The sequence below is a fragment of the Saccopteryx leptura genome, chromosome 1, assembly GCF_036850995.1.
Source record: "Saccopteryx leptura isolate mSacLep1 chromosome 1, mSacLep1_pri_phased_curated, whole genome shotgun sequence".
Taxonomy (NCBI): Eukaryota; Metazoa; Chordata; class Mammalia; order Chiroptera; family Emballonuridae; genus Saccopteryx; species Saccopteryx leptura.
The window spans coordinates 285,545,120-285,558,557 of NC_089503.1; the positions used below are offsets into that span (position 1 = coordinate 285,545,120).

Here is a 13,438-nt window from a genome sequence, read left to right on the forward strand (position 1 = left end):
AGGAAGGAAGGAAGGAAGGAAGGAAGGAAGGAAGGAAGGAAGGAAGGAAGGAAGGAAGGAAGGAAGGAAGGAAGGAAGGAAGAAAAAAGATAATAAAACAGGTAGAAGGACTAGAGTAAACTGAGGAGTGATATTTAGATAGGGTGGTCAGGCAGGGTGATATCTGGGCAAAGTAAGGGATAAAGCTATGTAGCTATCTGGGGACAGAATGTAGAGACAAAGAGAACAGAAAATGCAGATCCCTTAGTCAGTAGCTACTCAGCATGTTAGGGAAACATAAAGAAAGCCTTGTGGCTGCAACAAGGATACAAGAGGGAGAATGTTGGCATACAAGGCTGGGAGGCAGCCAAAGGCCATGGGCCTCTAAGATGTGTCATGGATTTGGGCATTAGAGTCTGAGTAAGATAGAAAGTCACCAGAAGATTTTAAAATAAGAGTAACATGGCCCTAACCAGTGGCTCAGTAGATAGAGCATCTGCCCGGCATATGGACGTCCCAGGTTCAATTCCCAGGCAGAGCACATAGGAGAAGCGACCATCTACTTCTCCCCATTCTCTCTGTCTCTCTTCCTCTCCTTCAGCCAGGAACTCGATTGGTTCAAGCGGGGCCCTAAGTGCTGAGGATAGCTCAGTTGGTCCAGGTGTGTTAGCCTCAGGTGCTGAGGATAGCTCAGTACTCCAGCATTTTCCCCAAATGGAGTTGCTGGGTGGATCCTGGTTGGGGCACATGCAGGAGTCTCACTATCCCTCCTCCTCGCATCTAAAAAAAAAAAAAAAAAAAGAGTGACACAATTTTGTTATCAGGGATCCCTCTGGCTGGTGTTTTAAGGATGGTAGAGGGGCAAGAGTAGTGTGGGGGCTAAACAAATATTAACACTTTTCCTCCCACCTTCTAAGTTCTTCTGGTTGGGCTAACTATCAAATTAACAGATATAGGTTAACAGGAGAAAATAAAAATGTAATACAGGTACAGGGGCAATTCACATAGGCATGGTAAGTCCATGAACATTCCAAAAACAGCAAGGCAACACTGGGAATACAAAACATTTTTGGACAAAGAAGAAAGGGGTGTGGGGGACAGGGTATTAGATTTCAGAAATGAGAATGGGAGATTTATAGGTAGTGAAGAAAAGTAAAATACACATGGCAGGAAAGAAAATAAAGGAAGTGGTCTTTCCAAAAAAAAAAATACACATGGCAGAAAAATCCTTGCCAGGTGACTCAGAAACAATGGGACACAGGTATTTAGCCAAGAGGCCCCTGCTGGAAGCAGTCTAGTCACCATATTTAATTCAAATTATGCAGAAAAAAATGACATTTTAACTTCTCCTTCCTGAAATATATTTCTTTGTCTAAATCTCTTGAACAAGAAAGGAGGAGAGTCAAGTCAAAGATTCTTTCTGAGTCTTTTGTGTCTTTTTTTTTAACTGATTTAATTTTCAAAAAAATATGGAATGCTTCACAAATTTGCATGTCATCCTTGCTCAGGGGCCATGCTAATCTTCTCTGCATCGTTCCAATTTTAATATATGTGCTGCCGAAGTACGCACTTTTGTGTCTTAATAAACTTCTTAAAAGCAGTATTCTCTGCCCTGGCTGGTTTGCTCGGTTGGTTAGAGCCAAGATTGTGGGTTCAGTCTTCGGTCAGGGTGCATGCAAGAAACAACCAATGAATGCATGAATGAGTGGAACAATAAAGTGATCATTCTCTCTTTTTCATTGCTCTCTCTCTAACATCAATAAATAAATTTAAAATATTTTTAATTAAAAAAATTTAATATCCCTAAAGCAGTTTTAGGGTGGCAGAATTTTGGTCCCTTCAGTAGAAAGTGTGAGATCATTCAGGGTGCTTTTGTAATAGTCCAGGTGAGAGCTGTTGTCCCTCAGACTCACGTGGCAGCACGGGGAATGAGATCCAGTAGGACTGGTTGACAGTTGACATGTGCAGATGAACGATGTCAAAGTCCACTCTGAGGTTTGGCCCGAGGAACTGGAAGAAAGAAGTTGACATTTACTAAGATGAGGAAGACTGAGGTAGGAGCAGTTCAAAGCTAGAAAGGAACCAATAGAAGTGATGGCAGTACTTGGGAATGAAAGAGAAGGCGGGGGTCGAATCAGGGAAAGCCTTGAATTCCAGAATCATGGAATTGGCTTATGGCCTATTTCTTGTACAGTCATGAAAGATCATAGAGAAGAAGCAGTACCCAATGAAGCCTATGAGTTAGGGAGATAAATCTACAGCCTATAAAATGAGCTAAAATAGCAGAGAACAAAAGGCCCTTTGACTTTCAACATCAATTAAGAGAGTTTTGCAGGACTCTAGGCATAGTAAGACATGCCTAGTGTCTCGTGTGATAGCAATGAGAATTTGAGAATCCAAATAGAGAGTCAACAGAATTTGACAACTGATTAGTATTTAAGGATCAGGAAATAGATAAGTCAAGTAAAACCTCAAGGTCCGTGCCTGCCTATATAAGCGGAAGAATGTCAGGTTGCTGGTAGAAAGAGAAGTATTAAGGAAGAGCTACCTCAGGGGAGATGATGTTGAATATGACTGTGTGAGCTTTGGAGAACCTTGTCATATTCACCCATATATATAGCCTGAGCACATAATAGGAAGCCAGAATTATTTGAAAAATGTTTTCTGAATAACTAGATAAATGAATTAGGGGATGATGGAACATATAAATGGAAATGTTCAACACATAAGAACTTAATACTACAATGGAAATGCTATCTAGCCACTTACTATAAATTTCAAAATATCATATATTATTTTAAAATATTAATAATATATCTACAAGTACTACTTGAGGTCAGTAACACAGAAATGAAAACCTTTGAGGAAGACAGAGGGCAAAAACTTGAGGTTATCATTCCTGTAGGAGACAGAAAGCAGAAGAAAGATCAATGAAGATCAATGAGGATGAGTGAAAGAAATGAGAGGTTGGCATCATAAATACTAAGAAAAGAGGATATTAGAAAAGAAGGACTTGCCACGTGAGCCAAATACTACAGAGGGCAGAAGGAATTCAGATTTAAGGGAAAAAACAATGGCATGGCAGTTAGGAATAGAATTATGAACTTTAAGAAATTTCTGGAGAATGGGACAAAAAACGACTCAGTAACAAATCAAAAGAGACCCTGTCTGCTCTGAGACCTTCACGAATCCTTAAAAAAAAGTAAATTCAATTTTAGCAAATAATTTCTCTGAAGAAATCATGAAGAGAATTACAAAGTCAGGCTGAGGGGCTGACCTCATGCCACTTGGCTGATACTCTGTGCCTAAGCGAAACCCCTAATGGCTACAGGGCATGGATATTTGAGGTCTCCCTCTGACCGTTTCCAGGGGTAGTCAACCTTTTTATACCTACCATCCACTTTTGTATCTCTGTTAGTAGTAAAATTTTCTAACCGCCCACCAGTTCCACAGTAATGGTGATTGATAAAGTAGGGAAGTAATTTTACTTTATAAAATTTATAAAGCAGAGTTACAGCAAGTTAAAGCATATAATAATAATTACTTACCAAGTACTTCATGTCGGATTTTCACTAAGTTTGGCAGAATAAATCTTTATAACACAACTTACTATAGTTAAATCTATCTTTTTATTTATACTTTGGTTGCTCCGCTACTGCCCACCATAAAAGCTGGAATGCCCACTAGTGGGCGGTAGGGACCTGGTTGACTACCACTGGTTTAAACTATGATTACCGGATCCACAAACAGCAAAGGTCTTCTGTATATCAAAGGAAACTGCTCTGGATGCCCATAATTAATATGTAACATGGTAAAAATAATCAAAATAGTTTTTAAGCCTGACCAGGCGGTGACGCGGTGGATGGAGGATGAGGACTGGGATGCGGAGGACCCAGGTTCAAGACCCCAAGGTTGCCAGTTTGAGCGTGGGCTCATCTGGTTTGAGCAAAAAGCTTGCCAGCTTGGACCCAAGGTCGCTGGCTCGAGCAAGGGGTTGCTCGGTCTGCTGAAGGCCCGCGATCAAGGCACATATGAGAAAGCAATCAATGAACAACTAAGGTGTCGCAACAAAAAACTGATGATTGATGCTTCTCATCTCTCTCTGTTCCTGTCTGTCTGTCCCTATCTATCCCTCTCTCTGACTCTCTCTCTGTCCCTGTAAAAAAAAAAGAAAAAGAAAAAGCTTTTGAACCCGCCCACCCCCACTCACAAAAAAGCTCTTTAGTGTTTTTACAACATTTAAAAATAAATAAATTGGAGTGACGTCACGGAAATGGCGCCGTGAGCAGCGTGTCCGACAGATCTCCCCAAAATCACAACAAATTTATCAACTAGACACAGGAAAATTTATCCTCGGAGCATACCGGAGTTCCACACAAACTGAAAGCGAAAGGACTGTTATCATTGAATCTGAGAGACGAGGGTGTGGAGGAAGCTACCGCAGGGACGTTCATTCAAGCCGTGAGGGAGTGCGCCTGAGGTGGTGGTGAGTCAGCCCACACTCGGGAGCCGCGAGCAGCAGCCGCGAGCAGCCGCCTCGAGCAGCCGCGAACAGCAGCCGCGAGCAGCCGCCAGCAGCCGCCAGCAGCAGCCGCGAGCAGCCGCAGGCGCGCGCCCGGTTCGGTTTCAGAGCGAGCACCGCCCACACTCCGGAGCGGCGAGCAGCAGCTGGCGCGCGCCCAGTCCGGTTGCAGAGCGAGCACCGCTAACGTTCCCAGCGGCCTGCGCACTGTGAGTGAGAGTCGCCAGCCACCGGTGCCCGGAGCACCCCATTCGCGCATGTACCCTGGGCATTCCACGCGCCCAGAGCGCCCTGCTGGCCCGCACACCCAGGGTGCCCCATCATCCTGCGCCCGGTGCGCCCCAGCCGCCAGCAGCGGGGGGAGCGGGAGAGGCCCCAGGGCGGTATTCCCTACTTGGGAGATTCTCTCCGTGGGCGGGGCACCTCACCCAGCCATTCAAGCTAACAATCAAGCGTTGGGGGAGGGGCGCGCGCAGGCAGCCTGAAATACCTTCGGGAGCACAGCTGCGACCCAATTACTGAAATTAACTTAACCCGTGAAATCTGCGCACTCTCGGTTCTAATTGATAAGATCTCTCTCAGTTCAGCGACCCAAGACAAGAGGCGTGATATTTTTTAGTGCCTCTCGCTAAAGGGGCGGGGGCAACTTCTGATTGATAGAGCCTCCATATTCAGGGATAAACGCTAACAAGAAGGACTTGGCAGATAATAAGATCTATACTACACTAGTCGCAAGCAGAGACTAGTGCCTCTTCTTCCCAGCAAAAACAGGCTACAAAGTGTGGAAAGCCTGGGTTGAGAGGTCCAACTGAATGTTAGGCGCTGAACAGTCACCTTGACAACAATTGACTCCCACCCCCGCCTGATTACACTGGAGGCCCTGACTGCCAGAGCCTTTCCCAAAGCCTTGCACTGAGTGGGGATAGAGTGGGGATTTCCCAGCTCTTTGAGCCTCTTACTCCCCAGGCAGAAGCAGTGGCAGCCTTATAGCTGGATCACCAGGCTGCTAATTCAGGAAGGGGGGACTAGGAGAGAGAATCCAGGAAAGCAAACTCTCTCATCGTTGGACCCTGCAAACGCCAACAAGCCTTGACTACCAGCAAGACTAAAGCCAATTATATGACACTGCCATAGAATCCCATCAACTGCAAATCCCTACCTAAGTGTGACACAGGGGCAGAGCCTGGGGTACAGAGTCACCGACCAGGAAGAGGGAGAGAAAAGAAAAAGGAAGAAGTTAACCTCTCAAAATCAAGAAAAACCCACAGACTTTACAACTTGTTCCACTAATTTTTTCTTTTTTTTGTTGTTGTTGTTTGTTCCTTCTATCTTATTGCCTTTATTTCCTCCACCTCGGTCCTTCTATTCTCTGCCCATCCTATGCTTCCCCTTTTCTTGAACTACACTACCCATGAGTGTTACATTTTATTTCTCTTCTTCATCCTCACCCTCCTTTAAGGTTATACTCCAAAACACTTAACTCACACTCTCTCCTCTTTTGTTTTTTTTTGTTTTGCTTTATTTTGTTTTTTTCTCTTCCTTTTTTATTTCTTCCTTCGTTTTTCTCTTTTTCTTATTTTTTCCTTTCTATTCGTTTTTTCTTTTCTCATTTTACTTTCCTCCCATTTAATCCTCAATCACGAACAAAATAGTTAATTTGGGACTCAAGGCTTTTTTTGGCTTTATTTTTCTTTTTCGCTTTTGTTTTTGTTTTTTTCTTGTTTGTTTATTTTTGTGGCATTTTGGGTCCTCCCAACCCAAGGTCTCCATTGTATTTAGTCTTCGCTCCACTTAATACAACAGATTTTTACTTATCATTTTTATTTTTTTCTTCTTTATTATTCCTTTTTATGTCCTTTTTTCTGGTTCCCTCTTATCCCTCTCATTATATCTCTTAGTTGACCATCACTCACAAGCAAATCATCTTATGCTTGTCTAAGATTTTCTTCCTTTTTTTTTTTTTTTTTGCATTTAGTAGGTCCCTACTCCCCTTTTTTTGCCCCTTGAACTCTTCACCGCAAATCAGGCCCTCCATTATAGGCACGATATTTCCCTGAGGAGGGGAGAGGAGGGAAAGAGAAGAAAGAAAAAAAGGGGGAAATAATAAATTATTACTGTTTTTTTTGTGTGGGGTGTTTTACCTTTTTTTTTTTTTCTTTTTACTCTTTATTAATTCTAATTAGTGCTATCAACAAGACCACCCTCAGATGCCAATAAGAAAGAGGAAATCGAATATTATGGATACAAAAGAAAGAGAGGTAACACAAATAGATGTGGAAAAATCTATGGAGAAAAGACTTAACATATTGGAAGCCTTGGAGCTAAATGACAGAGAATTTAAAATAGAAATCTTAAAAATACTCAGAGATATACAAGAAAACACAGAAAGGCAATATAGGGAGATCAGAAAACAACTCAATGAACACAAAGAATATATTACCAAGGAAATTGAAACTATAAAAACAAATCAAACAGAAATGAAAAACTCAATTCACGAGCTAAAAAACGAGGTAACAAGCTTAGCTAGCAGAACAGCCCAGATTGAAGATAGGATTAGTGAAATAGAAGACAAACAACTTGAGGCACAACAGAGAGAAGAAGAAAGAGACTCAAAAATAATAAAAAACGAGAAAGCCCTACAGGAATTGTCTGACTCCATCAGAAAGAATAACATAAGAATAATAGGTATATCAGAGGGAGAAGAAAAAGAAAATGGAATGGAGAATATACTCAAACAAATAATAGACGAGAACTTCCCAAGCCTGTGGAAAGAACTAAAGCCTCAAATTCAAGAAGCAAACAGAACACCGAGTTTTCTTAACCCCAACAAACCCACTCCAAGGCACATCATAATAAAGATGACACAAACCAATGACAAAGAAAAAATTCTCAAGGCAGCCAGGGAAAAGAAGAGTACAACATATAAAGGAAGGCCTATTAGATTATCAACAGATTTCTCAGCAGAAACTCTACAAGCTAGAAGAGAGTGGACCCCAATATTTAAAGCCCTGAAAGAGAGGAACTTTCAGCCAAGAATACTATACCCATCAAAGCTATCCTTCAAGTATGAAGGAGATATAAAAACATTCACAAATACAGAAAAGATGAGAGAATTTATCAACAGAAAGCCCCCACTCCAGGAAATACTAAAGGGGGTTTTCCAACCAGATTCAAAGAACAAAAGAAAACAACACCACAAGTAACAGCTCCACCAAGAACACAATAAACCAAACTTAAACTGTGACAACAAAGGAAAAAAAGGGGGGAGAGAATGGAGATTAACAGTAGCAAAGGACGATGAAGTGCAGAAATACTTATAAGATAGGGTACTACAATGAATATGGTAGGTACCCTTTTCATTACTTAATGGTAACCACCCTTGAAAAAACCACCACAAAAACACTTGACTTAAAAAAGGTAGCAACAGAGGAAAGAAGTATGGAACACAAACAAACAAAAACAAATGATAGAAAAACAAAAGAGAAGAATCAAACTAGATACAAAACTAACAGAAAGCAATTTATAAAATGGCAGTAGGGAACCCACAAGTGTCAATAATTACACTAAATGTAAATGGATTAAACTTACCAATAAAAAGACACAGAGTAGCAGAATGGATTAAAAAAGAAAATCCAACTATATGCTGCCTACAAGAAACACATTTAAGCAACAAGGATAAAAACAAATTAAAGTGAAAGGCTGGAAAACAATACTCCAAGCAAACAACACCCAAAAAAAAGCAGGTGTAGCAATACTCATATCTGATAATGCTGACTACAAGACAGAAAAAGTACTCAGAGACAAAAATGGTCATTTCATAATGATTAAGGGGACACTGAATCAAGAAGACATAACAATCCTTAATATATATGCACCAAACCAAGGAGCACCAAAATATATAAGACAGCTACTTATTGACCTTAAAACAAAAACTAACAAAAATACAATCATACTTGGAGACCTCAATACTCCGCTGACGGCTCTAGATCGGTCATCCAAACAGAGAATCAACAAAGACATAGTGGCCTTAAACGAAATACTAGAACACCTGGATATGATAGACATCTACAGGACACTTCATCCCAAAGCGACAGAGTATACATTTTTCTCTAGTGTACATGGAACATTCTCAAGAATTGACCATATGTTGGGCCACAAAGACAATATCAGCAAATTTAGAAAAATTGAAATTGTACCAAGCATATTTTCTGATCATAAAGCCTTGAAACTAGAATTCAACTGCAAAAAAGAGGGGGAAAAACGCACAAAAATGTGGAAACTAAACAACATACTTCTAAAAAATGAATGGGTCAAAGAAGAAATAAGCGCAGAGATCAAAAGATACATACAGACAAATGAAAATGAAAATACGACATATCAGAATCTCTGGGATGCAGCAAAAGCAGTAATAAGAGGAAAGTTCATATCACTTCAGGCCTATATGAACAAACAAGAGAGAGCCGAAGTAAACCACTTAACTTCACACCTTAAGGAACTAGAAAAAGAAGAACAAAGACAACCCAAAACCAGCCGAAGAAAGGAGATAATAAAAATCAGAGCAGAAATAAATGAAATAGAGAACAGAAAAACTATAGAAAAAATCAATAAAACAAGGAGCTGGTTCTTTGAAAAGATCAACAAAATTGACAAACCCTTGGCAAGACTCACCAAGGAAAAAAGGCACAGGACTCAAATAAATAAAATCCAAAATGAAAGAGGAGAGATCACCACAGACATCATAGATATACAAAGAATTATTGTAGAATACTATGAAAAATTATATGCCACTAAATTCAACAACCTAGAAGAAATGGATAAATTCCTAGAACAATACAACCTTCCTAGACTGAGTCATGAAGAAGCAGAAAGCCTAAACAGACCAATCAGCAGGGAGGAAATAGAAAAAACTATTAAAAACCTCCCCAAAAATAAAAGTCCAGGCCCAGACGGTTATACTAGTGAATTCTATCAAACATTCAAAGAAGACTTGGTTCCTATTCTACTCAAAGTCTTCCAAAAAATTGAAGAAGAAGCAATACTTCCAAACACATTTTATGAGGCCAACATAACCCTCATACCAAAACCTGGCAAGGATGGCACAAAGAAAGAAAACTACAGACCAATATCTCTAATGAATACAGATGCTAAAATACTAAACAAAATACTGGCAAACAGAATACAACAACATATTAAAAAAATAATACATCATGATCAAGTGGGATTCATCCCAGAATCTCAAGGATGGTTCAACATACGCAAAACGGTTAACGTAATACACCATATCAACAAAACAAAGAACAAAAACCACATGATCTTATCAATAGATGCAGAAAAGGCTTTTGATAAAATACAACACAATTTTATGTTTAAGACTCTCAACAAAATGGGTATAGAAGGAAAATATCTCAACATGATAAAGGCCATATATGATAAACCATCAGCCAACATCATTTTAAATGGCATAAAACTGAGGACTTTCTACCTTAAATCAGGAACAAGACAGGGTTGTCCACTCTCTCCACTCTTATTTAACGTGGTGCTAGAAGTTCTGGCTAGAGCAATCAGACAAGACAAAGAAATAAAAGGCATCCATATCGGAAAAGAAGAAGTAAAGGTATCACTTTTTGCTGATGATATGATCCTATACATCGAAAACCCGAAGGACTCCACAAAAAGATTATTAGAAACAATAAACCAATACAGTAAGGTCGCAGGATACAAAATTAACATACAGAAGTCCATAGCCTTTCTCTATGCCAACAATGAAATATTAGAAAACGAACTCAAAAAAATAATCCCCTTCATGATTGCAACAAAAAAAATAAAATACCTAGGAATAAACATAACAAAGAATGTAAAGGACCTATATAATGAAAATTACAAAGCATTGTTAAGGGAAATCGAAAAAGATACAATGAGATGGAAAAATATTCCTTGTTCTTGGATAGGAAGAATAAATATAATCAAAATGGCCATATTACCCAAAGCAATATACAAATTTAATGCAATTCCCATCAAAATCCCTATGAGATTTTTTAAAGAAATGGAACAAAAAATCATCAGATTTATATGGAACTATAAAAAACCCCGAATAGCCAAAACAATCCTAAGGAAAAAGAATGAAGCTGGGGGCATTACAATACCTGACTTTAAACTATATTATAGGGCCACGATAATCAAAACAGCATGGTTTTGGCAGAAAAATAGACACTCAGACCAATGGAACAGAAAAGAAAGCCCAGAAATAAAACCACATATATATGGTCAAATAATCTTTGATAAAGGGGCCAACAACACACAATGGAGAAAAGAAAGCCTCTTCAACAAATGGTGTTGGGAAAACTGGAAAGCCACATGCAAAAGAATGAAACTCGACTACAGCCTGTCCCCGTGTACTAAAATTAATTCAAAATGGATCAAAGACCTAAATATAAGACCTGAAATAATAAAGTACATAGAAGAAGACATAGGTACTAAACTCATGGACCTGGGTTTTAAAGAACATTTTATGAACTTGACTCCAATGGCAAGAGAAGTGAAGGCAAAGATAAATGAATGGGACTACATCAGAATAAAAAGTTTTTGCTCAGCAAGAGAAACTGATATAAAAATAAACAGACAGCCAACTAAATGGGAAATGATATTTTCAAACAACAGCTCAGATAAGGGCCTAATATCCAAAATTTACAAAGAACTCATAAAACTCAACAACAAACAAACAAACAATCCAATAAAAAAATGGGAAGAGGACATGAATAGACACTTCTCCCAGGAAGAGATACAAATGGCCAACAGATATATGAAAAGATGCTCAGCTTCATTAGTTATTAGGGAAATGCAAATCAAAACTACAATGAGATACCACCTCACCCCTGTTAGATTAGCTATTATCAACAAGACGGGTAATAGCAAATGTTGGAGAGGCTGTGGAGAAAAAGGAACCCTCATTCACTGTTGGTGGGACTGTAAAGTAGTACAACCATTATGGAGGAAAGTATGGTGGTTCCTCAAAAAACTGCAAATAGAACTACCTTATGACCCAGCAATCCCTCTACTGGGTATATACCCCAAAACCTCAGAAACATTGATACGTGAAGACACATGTAGCCCCATGTTCATTGCAGCACTGTTCACAGTGGCCAAGACATGGAAACAACCAAAAAGCCCTTCAATAGAAGACTGGATAAAGAAGATGTGGCACATATACACTATGGAATACTACTCAGCCATAAGAAATGATGACATCAGATCATTTACAGCAAAATGGTGGGATCTTGATAACATTATAAGGAGTGAAATAAGTAAATCAGAAAAAAACAAGAACTACATGATTCCATACATTGGTGGAACATAAAAATGAGACTAAGAGACATGGACAAGAGTGTGGTGGTTACCAGGGGTGGGGGGAGGGAGGACAGGGGGAGAGTTAGGGGGAGGGGGAGGGGCACAGAGAACTAGATAGAGGGTGGCGAAGGACAATCTGACTTTGGGCGAGGGGTATGCAACATAATTTAATGACAAAATAACCTAGACATGTTTTCTTTGAATATATGTACCCTGATTTATTAATGTCATCCCATTACCATTAATAAAAATTTATTTAAAAAAAAATAAAATAAAATAAAGTGCATATAAAAAAAATAAATAAATAAATAAATAAATAAATTGCCTGACCTGTGGTGGCGCAATGGGATAAAGCATCGACCTAGAACACTGAGATGTTTGCTGGTTTGAAACCTGGGCTTGCCTGGTCAAGGCACATATGGGAGTTGATGCTTCCTGCTCCCCCTGCCCCTCTCCTCTCTAAAAATAGATTAAATAAAGTCTTTTAAAAATAAATAAATTGTGTGAAGTGTTGGAATGAATTTGTTAGTTAACGTAATTGTGGTATATATTTCACAAACTATACAAGCATCAGATCAAGTTGTACATCATAAATATCTCAAATACATGTAATTAAAAAAATTTTACTGACCGATATAAGGAAGAGAGGAAGGGAGAGAGACAGAGAGAAACATCAATTTGTTGTTCCACTTATTTACGTATTCATTGGTTGATTCTTGTATGTGCCTTGACAGAGAATCAAACCCACAACCTTGGGGTATTGGGATGACACTCTAACCAACTGAGCTATCGTGGCCAGGCATATCATTTTCAATTGTTAACTATGCCTCAGTAGCAAGGAATCCTGTTGCAAAAGGTTGAAAGATATCCAGAATACAACTTCACTCACTCACCCTGGCTAGGCTTCTAAATTCTTTAGAAGTGAGTCCTAAAAGGGCACTCACCCTTGACTCCCACTGGAAAACTAAGACAGTCACATGATTGTCAGACACCTTCTGGCTGGAATCAGAAACTACCATCAGTAATTGACCTTTAAAATACACTTTTAATTTGACAAAACATTCATCTTAAGTCTCCATTTTATACATAAATATAAGTAATATAGACAATTAAAATTCCATGGCTAGGTAAAATGCTTACTTCACATTGGAAACCCCACCCCAAGACTCTTCTGAGAGAAACATGCAGGAACATTGAGTGGCTGCTTGCCATAAGTTGTGAGAAATAGTTTTTTTCAGTATCATTGAGTTCTATTTTCAGAGTTCACTTTAATTACTAAATTTAATTATTTAAGTGTACATTTTAAAATTTTTTTAAATGTTTGAGGGAGGAGATTTTTGTTACCCTTTTGTTATTGATTCTGATTCATTTCATTGTGTTCTATGTGCCATTAGTTATCTTTAAGTTCTCGATATTTGCTTTATGACCTTAAACATGTTCGATTTTCAGAAAGGATTCCAGTGTGCATTCTTTATGCAAGGTAAGTGTTTTTGGTGCTAGCCTTGGCTATGGGAAGGACATTTGAGACTCCTGTATTGAGAATAGTTGCTTCCTGTTTTAGTTGAGACTCACTAGACAGTTCTTGTTGGGCAG

The 13,438-nt window shown here is 39.1% G+C and overlaps 1 non-coding gene across 1 annotated transcript; it reads right to left on the minus strand.

Moving 5' to 3' along the window:
• Positions 1–1,442: 1,442 nt before the first annotated feature.
• LOC136390212 (U6 spliceosomal RNA) lies at positions 1,443–1,549 on the minus strand. Its single transcript, XR_010748644.1, has one exon. It is a non-coding gene; the product is annotated as a U6 spliceosomal RNA (small nuclear RNA).
• Between the last annotated feature and the right edge of the window lie 11,889 nt (positions 1,550–13,438).